The 13,651-nt window shown below is 45.8% G+C and overlaps 2 non-coding genes across 2 annotated transcripts; both read left to right on the top strand.

Annotated features, from left to right (window-relative positions):
- Positions 1 to 6,798: 6,798 nt before the first annotated feature.
- trnaa-ugc (transfer RNA alanine (anticodon UGC)) lies at positions 6,799 to 6,870 on the top strand. Its single transcript has one exon. It is a non-coding gene; the product is annotated as a tRNA-Ala (tRNA).
- A 1,246-nt stretch (positions 6,871 to 8,116) lies between these two features.
- Positions 8,117 to 8,188, top strand: trnam-cau (transfer RNA methionine (anticodon CAU)). The gene has a single exon. It is a non-coding gene; the product is annotated as a tRNA-Met (tRNA).
- The last annotated feature ends 5,463 nt before the right edge of the window (positions 8,189 to 13,651 follow it).

Genomic DNA, 13,651 nt, shown 5'->3' with positions numbered 1-13,651 from the left:
CCGGTCATTCTCTCGTCTTCTCTCGCCATCGGGCATACGAACAAAAAGCTTGAGAAGACTCAACACCATCCCAAAGACAGCTGTTTTGAGAAACTTGAACGGACCTCCCAGAGATGAAAGATTAACTCTTGATCTCTCACTCTTCCACCTCATGGTCTTTGCATTTTATATGCCTATCTGCAGTGCACTTTCTCTGTAACTGTAACAATATATTCTGATTTATCATGCGTTGTACCACTTATTCATGGAACTATCTGTCTGGACGGCATGCAAACAGAAGTATTTCACTGCATATCCGTACGTGTAACAATACTGCAGCATTTCCCAATTACCAATGACACACACATTAACACTTCCAGGCGCACATTTACGCACAGACACACTATTTATTCATAAAATGTTGAAGTAACAATGGTCCAAAGTAGGTTTCAGTGTCATAATACAGAAAAACTCTGAGGTGTTCAGATGCTCGTTTACACTGAGCGCTGGTGGTCTCATGTCGAAAAAAACTTTTGTAGGTAGGTTATTTCCTGCAATTTTCACTGAATTAGGGAGAATGTGCTCCGAAATCGGCTCTTTGAGTTTTTTATATCTGTATTAAACCTAGCCGTCAATGGTGCCGAGGTGTTAGTTGATGGAGAGCAAATAAGCACCGTGGTCGACCGTGGAGAACACATGACGTGAGTTAAAACAAGGTCAGCACTGTTTTTGTCTTCTGTAATAAGGAGAAATGGAGACTCTCAGTAGCAAAAATCATTAGCAGGACAGCAGGCCATTCGGACACTCGTGTTGAAGGCGTTCGAGACAATGACACCAACTTGTTCCTGCTTCCAGCAGTGTCTCTGTGACCTTGAAGTTCACGGCTCCTCAAGGACACAGACAAGTGATATTTAAATATCACGGGGTTTCACCCCCTCTCAGCGTTTCAGGCCGCGAGTTACAATCTCGCAGGACCACCTTGAATTACAAAATAACCAGCTCCCCTATTACTTCTAGCTTTTATCTGAATCCACGTCGTCTGTTCCTGGACCAATTTGATATATTTATTTCTCAAAGAAACGTAACTTAATTGAGAATTTATCCCCACCCCAAAGAAAGAAATGTTCGACTATGCACCTGTGTCCAATGGTCACAGACTTTCATCACTTTAAGCCTGATTTCCCTCAACACCTCGAGCAATTGATTTCCCCCCCCCCCATGTATTTGGCTTTATTCCCAGTGAGGAACGGCGCGGCAGTTTTAACGCACCCTACCCCTTCCCTGGCGGTTGTGAAGAGGCCCTTTGTGGAATTGGACAAATTTCGGGCTTCAGAGGTTACAATGGACCTTCCCAGGGTCCCCTGGAGACCAGAATTACAAGGAGGAGAACGATGACACACAGCGGACACTGCGAGATAATCCGCGAGGTGATTGAAACGATGAAGGCTGCAGACAGAACACAGGGAAGCAGATCGGTGGACTGTCGGGAATCGGGAGACAAAGAATGAAGAATGAAGGTAATCGGCAAAAAACGTAGTGGGGAATTTTGCGTTGCATATCTGGTGGGCGCTTATCGCGGAACTTGCGTCGTTCAATGGACCAGAATAGGGATCTGGATATGAACAATATTCAGCGTTTGCGGAGTGGGTGTGGTGTGTGATTATTTCTCCTGTTCTTACATTGCCTCGTACGGTAGTGTAGCATTCTGTGAACCCGCCCTCCTGTTCTGATATTTGACACAACCGGCTGCAGCCGAGTCCCTGGCGTGCGGGCACTGAGATGCCCCGAAACCGGCAGTGTTTCGGCTGAACACACAGACTGTAGACAGGGCGGATCCTTGGCCTGGGACCCATCCAAAACCTCCCAGTTTCTGTTCCCCTCAAATGACCGCTCCGGCTTCAGCCTCTCCACGAGGAAGATCGCCAAAATCCCGGGCCACACAATCAGCCAGTCTCCTCTGCTTCTTGTCGCCCGCCTGTAATATGCTCGAAACGCGGCAATGGTTCAGCCCTCACAGCGGGACCAGTTGGCCAACGGCCGCCACTGTCGAGCAGCCCACTGGTCTTCGCATAACGACAGTAAACAGGCCATCATGGCTGATGCTGAACATAAACCCAACCACGCTGCGTCTCCGGCTGTGTAAACAGGGTGCATGTCCGTGCCGATGTAAAATAGTTACATCGACCCCTCTTTCCGGGTAAGGATGAGTTATAGAAACGAGGAGCTTCCTTTCTTTTTCAATATTTTTATTAATTTTCAAATTAATACAGATTAATACATATAACATCGGTGATCATACACGTAATACAAAGAGATCGGGAGGACAATCATGACATATACAGTCATAAAGAATAAAAAATATACTCTAGGTCCCATGGTCTGTTAGTAAGAGAATATATTACAAAAGAAATCAACAGGTGAAGAAAAAGAGTTATTGTATGGGAAAAAACGCAAATGGAAAAAATATATAAGTTCTAAAACAAAACAAACTAAAAAAATTGAAAGAAAAAAAGACTGGACTGATATTTCTCGATGAACAAAGAGCATTATTATGTCGTCAACTCCGCTCCTCTAAGTTCAAAGATTATTGAAAAGGGATCAATATCATATGAAAATATTGAATGAATGGACTCCAAACTTCCTCAAATTTAAGCGAAGAATCAACAGTGCCACTACTATTATTTTATTTCCAAGTTTAAGCATGATATAGTTTGAGAAACCCATTGAAAATAGTGAGTGAGGTATTGAATCCTTCCATTTAAACAAAATGGATCGCTTGACCACTAATGTAACAAGGGCAATCATACGACAAGCAGCAGCAGATAACTGGCCAGATTCCATCATTGGTAGCCCAAAAGTTGCAATGATTGGGTGAACTTTTAAATCAATATTCAATACAGTTGAAACAATGTTAAAAATGTATTTCCAATATTTTTCGAAAAGAGGACAGGGACCAAAACATATGTGTCATGGAAGCCACCTCCTAATTACATATATCATATAAAGGATTTATATGATGATAAAAACGGGTTAACTTTTCCTTTGACATATGGGTCCTGTGAACCACCTTAAATTGTATCAAAGAGTGCCTGGCACACAGTAAAGATGTATTAACTAATTGAAGAATTTTCTTCCATGTCTCTGTGGGTAAAGCTATCTGGATTTCTCTTTCCCATTCATTCTTAATTTTATCAAGTGTCTCTGGACGTATTTTCTTAATGAGATCATAGATTTTTGCTATCAAGCCCTTCTGCTGGGGATTAAAGCCTAATTTTTTTCCGTAATTTCAATTTTATATGGAGTCGGAAAAGAAGGCATAGTAACTACTAAAAAAAATTCTAATCTGTAAGTATCGAAAAAATATGTGATCCAGGCAAATTGTATTTATTAGACGACTGTTAAAAGGATTAAAAATAAAAGTTATCAAAGAATAAATCACGGAACCATGTTATTTCCTTCATTTTCGATAAAGACAAAAAGCTGAGTCGATTTTAGATGGTTGAAAGAAAAAAGTTAGATTGAATGGGGCTTGATAATTTATTGATTTCAAAGAATTTACGGAATAGACACCACATTCGTATTGTATGTTTAAATATTGGGTTAGTTATAGATTTACTCAATTTAGTAAGTGTCAAAGGGAGTGAGGCTCCTACAATAGAAACTAATGAATATCCTTGCACTGATTCATACTCAAGGTATACACATTTGGGGCATTGAATTAAATCTAAATCTTGTGCCCAAAAAAATAAATATCTGATATTAATTGCCCTGTAATATAACAATGTTATTCAAAGCAATGCCACCATCATTTTTAAATTTTTGTAAATATTTCTTACTTAACCTTGGGTTTTTATTCTGCCATATATGTGAAAGAATTTTAGAATCAGTACTGTCAAAAAAAGATTTCGGGATGAAAGTCAGAATCGCCTGAAATAGATATAGAAATATCCATCTTAACCGCATTAATTCGGCCTATCAATGATAGAGATTATGGGGACCAGTTCGTAAATAATTGTTTAACGTGATGAATTAAAGATAACTTGAAACAGGTCCTTATGCTTCTTGGTAATTTTAACACCCAAATACATAAAATGATCGGTTACTAATCGAAATGGTAATTGCCTTATAAATTGGGGTTTGCATATTTAATGGAAAGATTTCACTCTTATTAAGATTTAATCTATAACCAGAAAAAAACTAAACTGAGCAAGCACGATAATACTGCAGGGATGGATTCCTCCGGTTAGAAATATAAAGTAACATGTTATCTGCATCTATAGAAACTTATGAATCCCCTGTCCACGATTGATACCAAATATGTTCGAAGAATTCCGAAGGGCAAATGCCAGGGGTTCCAAAGAAGTATCAAATAATAAAGGACTTCGAGGGCAACACTGTCTGGTACCTCGAAAAATCCTGAACAGAGGGGATCTCTGATTATTTGTAAGTATTGAAGCCATAGGTGTATGATAAATCAATTTGATCGCAGATATAATATTGGGATTAAAATTAAATTTCTCAAGTGTATTAAATAAATGTTCCCATTCGACACTATCAAACGCTTTTTCAGCATCTAATGAGATAACACATTCTGGAATTTTGGATGAGGGGGATAATATAATATTCATTAACCTCCCAATGTTAAAATGCAAATAAGGATTCTGGATAAGACCTGCCTGGTCATCAGAAATAATTCGTAGAAGAACCTTTTCCAATCCAGAAGCCAATATTTTGGAAAATATTTTGGAATCCACATTTAATAAAGAAATGGGTCTATAAGATGCACATTCAGTAGGATCTTTATCCTTTTTAGAATTAAAGAGAGAGCAGCTTCATAAAAGGATTGTGGTAGTTTACCCACTGATAGGGCTTCTTTAAAAACAATTTCCTAACCATGGAGAAAGATGATCAGAAAAGGATTTTAAAAAATCGCATGCATACCCATCAGGACCGGGTGCTTTATCTGAATACATTGAAAAAAATTGCTCTCTTTATTTCTTCCTCCGAAATGGGTGCATCTAATATTGAACGTTCATTAAATTATAATTTAGGAATCTTCAGGCCCCTTAAAAATTCATGCATTAATGTAGAATACTCAGGGAATTTTGACTGGTATAAAGAAGTATAAAATTTTTGAGAAGATCTATTAGTTTGTTCATGGCCCACCGTGTAGTTACCATCTGGTTTACGAAGTTTAATAATCTGACGTTTAGTTGAAACAGCTTTCAGTTGATTGGCAAGCAATTTACCAGATTTGTCACCATGTATATAAAACTGACTTCTGGTTTTAAGTAATTGATTTTCAATTAGAGATGTTAATAGCAAACTATGTTGTAATTGAGTTCTGTTCTCTCTTTATAGAGCTCCAAATTAGGAGCATCAGAATATTTTTTTATAGATTTCTTTAATCTTCTCGGCAAATATACGCATTTCATTATAATTTCTTTTTTTTTCAATCCGGCAGAATATGAAATAATTTGACCGCGGATATATACTTTAAAAGTATCCCATATTATGTCAGTAAAATTAGTTAAAAAGAAAAATGAAATCTGTTCTTTAATAAATTGGATAAAGTCTAAATCTTGCAACAGAGAAGGATTGAATCACCATTGTCTGACCGCAGGTGTACATCTGCTAATTGAATTGATAATTTCAACGGCGCATGATCAGAAATGCCAATTGCATCATATATTGCATTCAATAATAAATGTAGCTAATCTAGTATCGGTAAAAAAAAACAATCTTCGAGTAATTATGATAAACATGAGAAAAAAAATTAAAATTCTTTATCATACGGGTGCAGAAATCTCCAAACATGTAAAATTCCGGAATGGACTAAAAAGTAATTAATGAAGACAGCGGATTTGTTTGAAAGTGCAGGATTCGACACAGGTCTATCCATCGGAGGGTATAAACAGCAGTTGAAACCACCACCCATAATCAAAGTATACTCGTTTAAATTAGGAAAACATGCAAATAAAGGTTTAAAACATTCAGGATGATCAACATTCGGTGCAGATACATTAACCATAACAACTTTTGTGTTATGAAGTAAGACAGTAATCAATAAAAATCTACCATTCGGGTCTGAAATTATCTCATGATGAACAAATGAAATTGAGGAGTCTATGAATATAAAGACCCCTTTCACCTTTGCTCGTGAATTAGAATGGAACTGTTGATCCCTCCAAAATTTTAAAAAAACATTGATTATCCTCTCTCCTAATATGAATCTCCCGCACAAAAATAATCTGAGCATTCAGTCTATGAAAAACTTTAAAGACCTTGTTACGCTTAATTGGATTGTTTTAAGCGTTCGTATTCCAGGAAACAAAATTAGTCATTTTATCCATTTTCATAGACTAAAAACATATGGTATGTAAAGGGTTAATCTTACTGTACAGAAGGCTCATTAACAGGAAGAGGAAAAAGAGTTCAATGAGGAGCCGGATATAACGAGATTTCAGATATATTTGTAGTTCATTAGTCCAGAGGAAAATAATTAACCTAAAAACAGCCCCACCCACCCCCCGCCCACCCACAAATGCCTGAAAACTGGCCAAAAGGCAGCCAGTTTTGATTTAATTTTGGCTTTTCGATCATTCAGTTAGAATCTAAATGGTTTCGGCCCAGGGGTTCTGGGGAGAGAACAGGACAGCGGATTTAACTTGGATGAACAAAAGTGATCGCACTGCATGGTGGAGCGGGAGGGCTGAATGGCCTCTGGCAGCCCTACTTTCTATGTTCCAATGTCTACGTCTTTTGCTTAATGGATGAGACACAGCAAGCAGCGGCCTTTTGAAATTACGTAGTGGTTTTGGGGATGTATCTCAGTGGGAGAGCGCATGTTTTGCATGTATGAGGCCCCGGGTTCAATCCCCGGCTTCTCCACGCTGGTGATCTTGAATTTTGAACAATTCCAGGTGCAAGTCCCTGTTAAGACTTCCGACTGACTTTACAATGGACTCGGCCAATAAAATCCAAACCTGCTGTAGGCTCGAGCCACAGAGAGCTGGGAAAGTGACATCTAACATGGATAACTCAGCTGTAATTTTTCCATCGCCAACTCCTCTTAACCCGACCTTGTCCATGACCAGAGGAAATGCATTTAAGGTGAGAGGGGTAAGTTCAAAGGAGATGTGTGGAGCAACTTTTTACATGGAGTGTTGTGGGTGCGTGGATTGCGCTGCCTGGGGTGGTGTTGGTGATTTAAGAGGCTCTGAGATAGGGACATGGATATGCAGGAAATGGAAGGATATGGACATTGTGTAGGCAGAAGGGATTAGTTTAGTTGGGCATTTGATTACTAATTTAAATAGTTCGACACATCATTGTGGGCCGAAGGGCCTGTTCCTGTGCTGCACCGTTCTATGTTCTATGCTGAAGGAACTCGGTAGGTCAAGCTTCATCTGCGGGAGGAAAGGAATTACCGACGATTCGTGTCGACGTCCTGCATCAGGAGGTTCACAATGAGACAAAGTGAGCTGCCGGCCCTTCAACACTGAAGGAAATTGACATTTATTCAGTAACAGTAACAGGTTTGGGACGTTAATGAGACCTCGGGATTGGACAAAATGAGCCACCAGCAGGTGTGGGTGAAGCCATTGCGTGGTGTCCCGCGAGGTGACTGAAGTATCCCGAGTTATCTCCCACTGCGGCACAGACAGTGGCCTCTGCTCTGGACATTGGCATTTGGCCCAAAGAAGGCGGAAGAGTCACAGAGAAATAAAAACAGAATGTCTGACAACAGGGCCGCTGTAACAGGGATAATAACATAATGTCAAACGCCGTTATTGCTGAAATGTTGGGAACGAGGTCTCCGACCGGGACGGAGTACATACAGCACAGGGATGGTAACGGGTTGGGACAGGGAGTAAGGAAAAAATAAAGTAAGGGAGTGAGAGAGAGAGAGAGAGAGAGACAGAGACACAGAGAGAGAGAGAGAGAGAGAGAGGAGAGGAATAGAGCGAAAGAGGGAGAAAGAGAGAGAGAGAAAGAGGGAGAGAAAGATATTATGGAAAGAGATAAAGTAGTAAGTGAGGGGGAAGGAAAGAGAAGACAGAAGAAGAAACAGTGCAAAGTCGGAAAAGAAAACGGTAAAAAAAGAGGTAATACAGAAAGATGCACTTTGTCTCATAGCAGAGTGGCGCAGCGGAAGCGTGCTGGGCCCATAACCCAGAGGTCGATGGATCGAAACCATCCTCTGCTATTCTTCAGCTGAACATTTTACAACAGGACGCTGTCACGTCACACATCCCCACAATATACATTTCACTTCATTTGGATTGAAAATCTTGCATTTCAATTTTGAAGTTCCTTTCATTCCATCATTTTATGTGGACCGGTCCGTAGGAGAGATCGACGGTCCTTGTTGTGCCCAGCTCCAGTCCAATACACATTGCAGTCTGCTGTGAAAGGCTGTGACCTTCTATGGAACAGAAAAATCTGGACACACTCAGCAGGTCATACAGCTTCTGCGGAAATCGAAAGCGCGTTAACGTTACTTACCTGGCAGGGGAGAGACCGTGATCAGAAGGGCGGTTCTCCCAGGACGGATTCGTGGTGGATCGTGGCAGATCTCCGCAGACACCGACATTGAAGGGAAGACATCGTGAACTCTTCGTGATCAAGCAGCTACCTGATGAGAGCTTAAGCAGCTGACTCAGAGGAGGATCTTAATGCTGACTGGGAAAGCAGTCTAACTCCTCTGTTGAGCAATCACATCAGGATGTCGGCAGCGACGAGCACCTTGGGAGGAGGGATCCGCAATACCGTCAGAGTGACGGTGAAGGACCTAAGCGATGGGAATTCTTTCACAAGGGACCTCTTCATCAGGAAGGTCTTGCTGGACACGTGCAAGTTCGAGGCGAAGGACATCGACTGCCTCCAGGACTTCGCAGGTAACGGGTACTTCGACGTGACCTTCAAGCACCCGACAGGATGGCAGAAGCTGCTGCAGGACTTTCGGTAGAAGGGAAATGAATATCCGCTGTTACTGCTGAAGGTGCAGCCATAATTTACCTTCCCCACCCAGAAGGAACGTGTGATAACGGTGCACATGTTCAACTCACATGTGCCCGTGGTGGATGTCCTCATTTCCTGACTCGATACGTAGAAGGGCGGTAAGCTGCGTCAACATCAAGGACCCGTTTGGGATCTGGACCAGCAAGCGCCAGGTGAAGGTCAAGTTGAGAGTCGATGCAAATGGATCCATAATCCATTATCCCCCCCCCCCCTCAGTGTTTGCCATCGGACGGAACCGAGGGTACATGGTATATACGGGACAGCCCAGGGTGCTTCGCAACTGCAACAAACCCGGTCACGTGGCGGCCCAGTGCAGCGCAGTCATCTGCAAGAACTGCAACCAGGAAGGTCACCAAACAAATGACTGTCATGAGAGCAAATGTTGCAACCTGTGTGGGGAAGTAGGCCACTTCTACAAGGCCTACCCAAAACGGGCCTGTACCTACGCACAGGCAATAAGAGGGGGAGTCAGCACCGACAACACCCCGAGGAACACCGACGCACCCCCCACCAGCTCGGTGGCCCCAGATGAGACCGAGACCAAGGGGGATGAAGACAGCCCGCCCGCCTCAGGCTCCCAATCCCCAGCCATAAACACCCATCTCCTCCCCAAGAGCAGGAGTCAATGGAAGAGGGACTGGGGAAGGGACAAGAAAGGGAATGACAGGCGGTGAAGAGGAAGAAGGCGCAAAAGACGCCACCCAAGGGAAAACGGGCCACGGACAAAAAAGAGGACCAGGAAGACAAGTGTAATGCAGCAGATCAACTCCAGCAACCTCTCCTCGTCGGTAGATGAAAACAACAGCAGAAGCCGACGACGGAGGCAGAGGAAGCGACAAAATGGAGGAGAGAATATGGAGGACAACCAACAAACAGTAACAAAGGAGGGAACAACCCCGCCCGTCGTCCCCCCCCCCAGCTCCGCGAGACCGGGAGCAGCACAGAGGCTGTTGCCCCCCAACTCCGGGAGACTAGGAGCAGGACCGCATCCGAGGCAATCCAGCACCGGGAGAGGAAAGACACTGGACCACCAGTGAAAGGAAGAGGGGCACAGACGGATCCCCCCAGCGGCACCACCAACCTCGCCACAAGGGACTCCACACCCAGAGGGAGACCACTCGCAATATCTGAGCGCAGAATCAGTGAGGCAGTTCACCAAAACGGTGGGCATGAGGGCCCAGGACAAGTGAAAATGGACTGGGTAACTGGAACTGAACTCCAAAAGAGCCATGGAGATAAAACCGGTATCTCTAAACGTGCACAGTGTGAACTGCACTGTGCGATGTGTTAACGCCTTGCAGGCCTTGCCAAGTAAAGGCAGATGTGAATTTCTCACAAGAGTGCGGGCTGCCACACCTCTGCAACAATCGGAGGTGGTGGTGATGATGGTCCCACGGACTGTCGGTGTGGTAAGGGGGCAATGATTGTCGCGCTTCCGGCCTGGGGATTCCGATGCTTCGGGGGGGCAACTTCTCAATCACCGAGGTCAGAGAGGTAGTGGGGGGACGGCTCTGAGTGGCAGATGCGATGTACCGGAACACTCTGCTTTGGTTAATTAACGTGTACGTCTCGCCTGTGCGGAGTAGGCGGCTGGCCGTCCTCCAGCAGCTCCCACTGCTGCTGGCCACGTCCCGGCCGGTCGCTCTGGCCGGTGACTTCAACAGCATCATCGATGCGGCTGGACGATCCGGCAGTGCCGACAAAAGACTGGATGGTACCTCCAGACTCCTGATGAAAACGGTAAAGGATGCGAAGTTGCGCGTCGCCTTCAGCATCCCTGCAGGCGGAGCATAGTCGCAACACACCTGCTTGAGGTCGGACGGCTCAGCCAGGTCCCGAATTGACTCCCTGTTCGTGTAGGAGCCAATCAAAGTGTGATCCACCGACGCCACGCCGGAGTTCTTCTCTGACCACCGTCTCCTTAAGGCCTTCTGCCACCTACAAGAGGACCAGAAGGCAGGCAGGGGGATGTGGAAGTTGAACTTCATGCTGCTGACTCCAGAGAGCATTGAGGAACTAAAGAGGGATTACGCAGGTTGGAGAACAGTGAAACCCCTCTTTGACTCCCCTGTGCACTGGTGGGAAGCGACAAAGGAAAACATCAAGAGGTTCTTCATCCGCAGGGGGGTCCAGAAAGCAAGATAGAGTCAGAGGGAACTATACTAACTCCAGACAGACCTGCAACAACTCCTCCTTCGGCAATTGAGGGGGGTGACTGTGAGGGAGGAACTCCGAGAGGCAAAGAGCCGACAAGACCAGCTCCACGCCTCTGAATCCTCCAAGATTATCTTCCGATCCAGGGTTCGCTCCGTGAAGCACGATGAGACGTGTTCATGTTTCTTCTTCCAAAAGGTGTACAGGGGGAGCTCTGTGAGCCACAGCCTTAAGGAAGAAGACGGCTCTGTAGCATCCTCGCAGACAGACATATTAACGATCTGAAGATTCTTCTATGCCAGTCTGTACGACATAAGGGCCACAGACAGCCCCGCCTCACAGAACTTCCTGTCTTCTATCACGGAGGTCTTAGATGACAGCAAGCGGGAGAGTCTGCACCAACCACTGACTTTGGAGGAGCTGACTGGCGCCGTCCGTTCCTTTGATTCGAATAACACTCCAGGAAACGACGGCTTAACGGCTGAGTTGTATTTGGCTCTGTGGGACGGGATGGGCCCGGACCTGCTGGAAGTGTACAATGCTATGCTTCGGGCTGGCAGCATGTCAGAATCAATGAGGAAGGGCATCATTACCCTCATCTTTAAGCAGAATGGGGAGTGGGCGGACATCAGAAATTGGAGACCCATTTCACTGTTGAATGTGGATTATAAGATCCTGTCTAAGGCCATGGCCAGTAGGGTCAGGTCTGCTCTGGGACAGGTGATCCACCTGGACCATACCTGTGCTGTACCTGGCAGGAAGGTCTCTGACAACCTCGTGCTGCTCAGGGATACCATCCCCTACGTGCAGGACAGAGGGGTGAACACCTGTCTGGTCAGCCTGAACCAGGAGAAGGCCTTCGACAGGATATCACACACGTACATGTTGGACGAGCTCTCCAAAATGGGCTTTGGGGAGTGAATCAGAAATTGGATCCAACTGCTCTACACAGGCATCTGTAGCGCAGTCCAAATCAATGGGTGGGAAACAGACAGCTTCCCCATCAAGTCTGGAGTCGGGCTGGGCTGCCCTCTCCCCCCTGTCTTGCTTGTGTGCTGTATAGAACCCCTTGTCGAATCCATCAGGAAGGAAGAGAACATCAGAGGGGTGACATTGCCAGGCAGCGAGGGCACCCAGGTGAAAACCTCCCTGTACATGGACGACGTCGCCGTCTTCTGCTCGGACGAGAGGTCAGTTCGCAGATTGATCAGCATCTGCGACCAGTTTGAGTTGTCATCAGGGGCCAGAGTCAACCGCGTGAAGAGCTAGGCCATGTCCTTCGGCAACTGGTACGACAGATCTAAAGTCCCCTTCACCGTCAGGCCTGACTATCTGAAGGTGCTGGGGATCTGGTTTGGAGGAGTTGGGCCGTGCAACAAAAATTGGCAGGAGCGGATTGGGAAGGTGAGGCAAAGATTGGGACAGTGGGAACAGCGCTCCCTCTCAATAACTGGGAAGAACTTGGTCATCAGGTGTGAGGGGATCTCAGGGCTGCTGTACTTGGCGCAGGTGTGGCCTGTTCCACATTCCTACGGCTTGTAAATCACCCGTTCTGTCTTCCGGTTCATTTAGGGATCCAAGATGGAGCGGGTCCGACGGGTCACCATGCACAAGTCCCTGGTCAATGGGGGTAAAGGTGTTCCCAGTGTCGTCCTCATCCTGATGACCACCTTCGTCTGTGGCTGCATCAGGCTATGCGTGGAACCCAGGTATATGAGCACCAAGTGTCACTACGTACCGAGGTTTTACTTGTCCCTGCTGTTGCGAAAAATAGGCCTGGCCCCGTGGTCACACTGCGGCCCAGTCAGCTGGACGCTGCCGCACTACCTGTCCTTCGTGGAAACGTTTTTCCAGACCAACACCTTTGACCACAAGTCCATCAGGCAGAGGTCAACACGAAACATCTTGCAGGCACTGCAGGAGAAGGACTCCATGGATACTGTGGGGTGGTTCCCTGAGCAGACTGTCCAGACCATCTGGCAGAATGCCTCATCGCCAGAACTCACCAACAAGCACCGAGACCTCGCTTGGCTGGCGGTGGGGGCGGCCCTCCCAGTCAGATCCCTCCTGTATGGTTGGAACTTCAATCCCAGCGCGCGCTGCCCCCGGGACGGCTGCGCTGGGGACGAGACGGTCAGCCACTTCTTTGAGGGCTGTGGGTTTGCGAGGATGGTGTGACGAAAGATACAAGGGTCCTTGTCCCGGTTCATCCCCAGTAGTTGTGTAACAGAGGTTTCTCTGATCTACGGGCTGTTCTCCGGGACGCAGACAGAGACGGACATCAGCTGCTGCTGGAAGATCATCAACTCGGTGAAAGACTCCCTTTGGTCTGCCCGAAACTTGTTGGTCTTCCAGCACTGCGAGATGTCCGGAGGGGAATTCTGCCGACTGGCACATTCCAGGCTGCAGGAGTACGTGCTGAGGGATGCACTGAAGCTGGGTGCAGCCAACGCAAAGGCTCGGTGGGGAGGGACTACAGTTTAGGGTTATTCTG

The sequence above is a fragment of the Pristis pectinata genome, chromosome 29, assembly GCF_009764475.1.
Source record: "Pristis pectinata isolate sPriPec2 chromosome 29, sPriPec2.1.pri, whole genome shotgun sequence".
NCBI lineage: Eukaryota > Metazoa > Chordata > Chondrichthyes > Rhinopristiformes > Pristidae > Pristis > Pristis pectinata.
The sequence above is the reverse complement of the archived record's forward strand: the minus strand, read 5'-3'. Positions and strand labels throughout refer to the sequence as shown.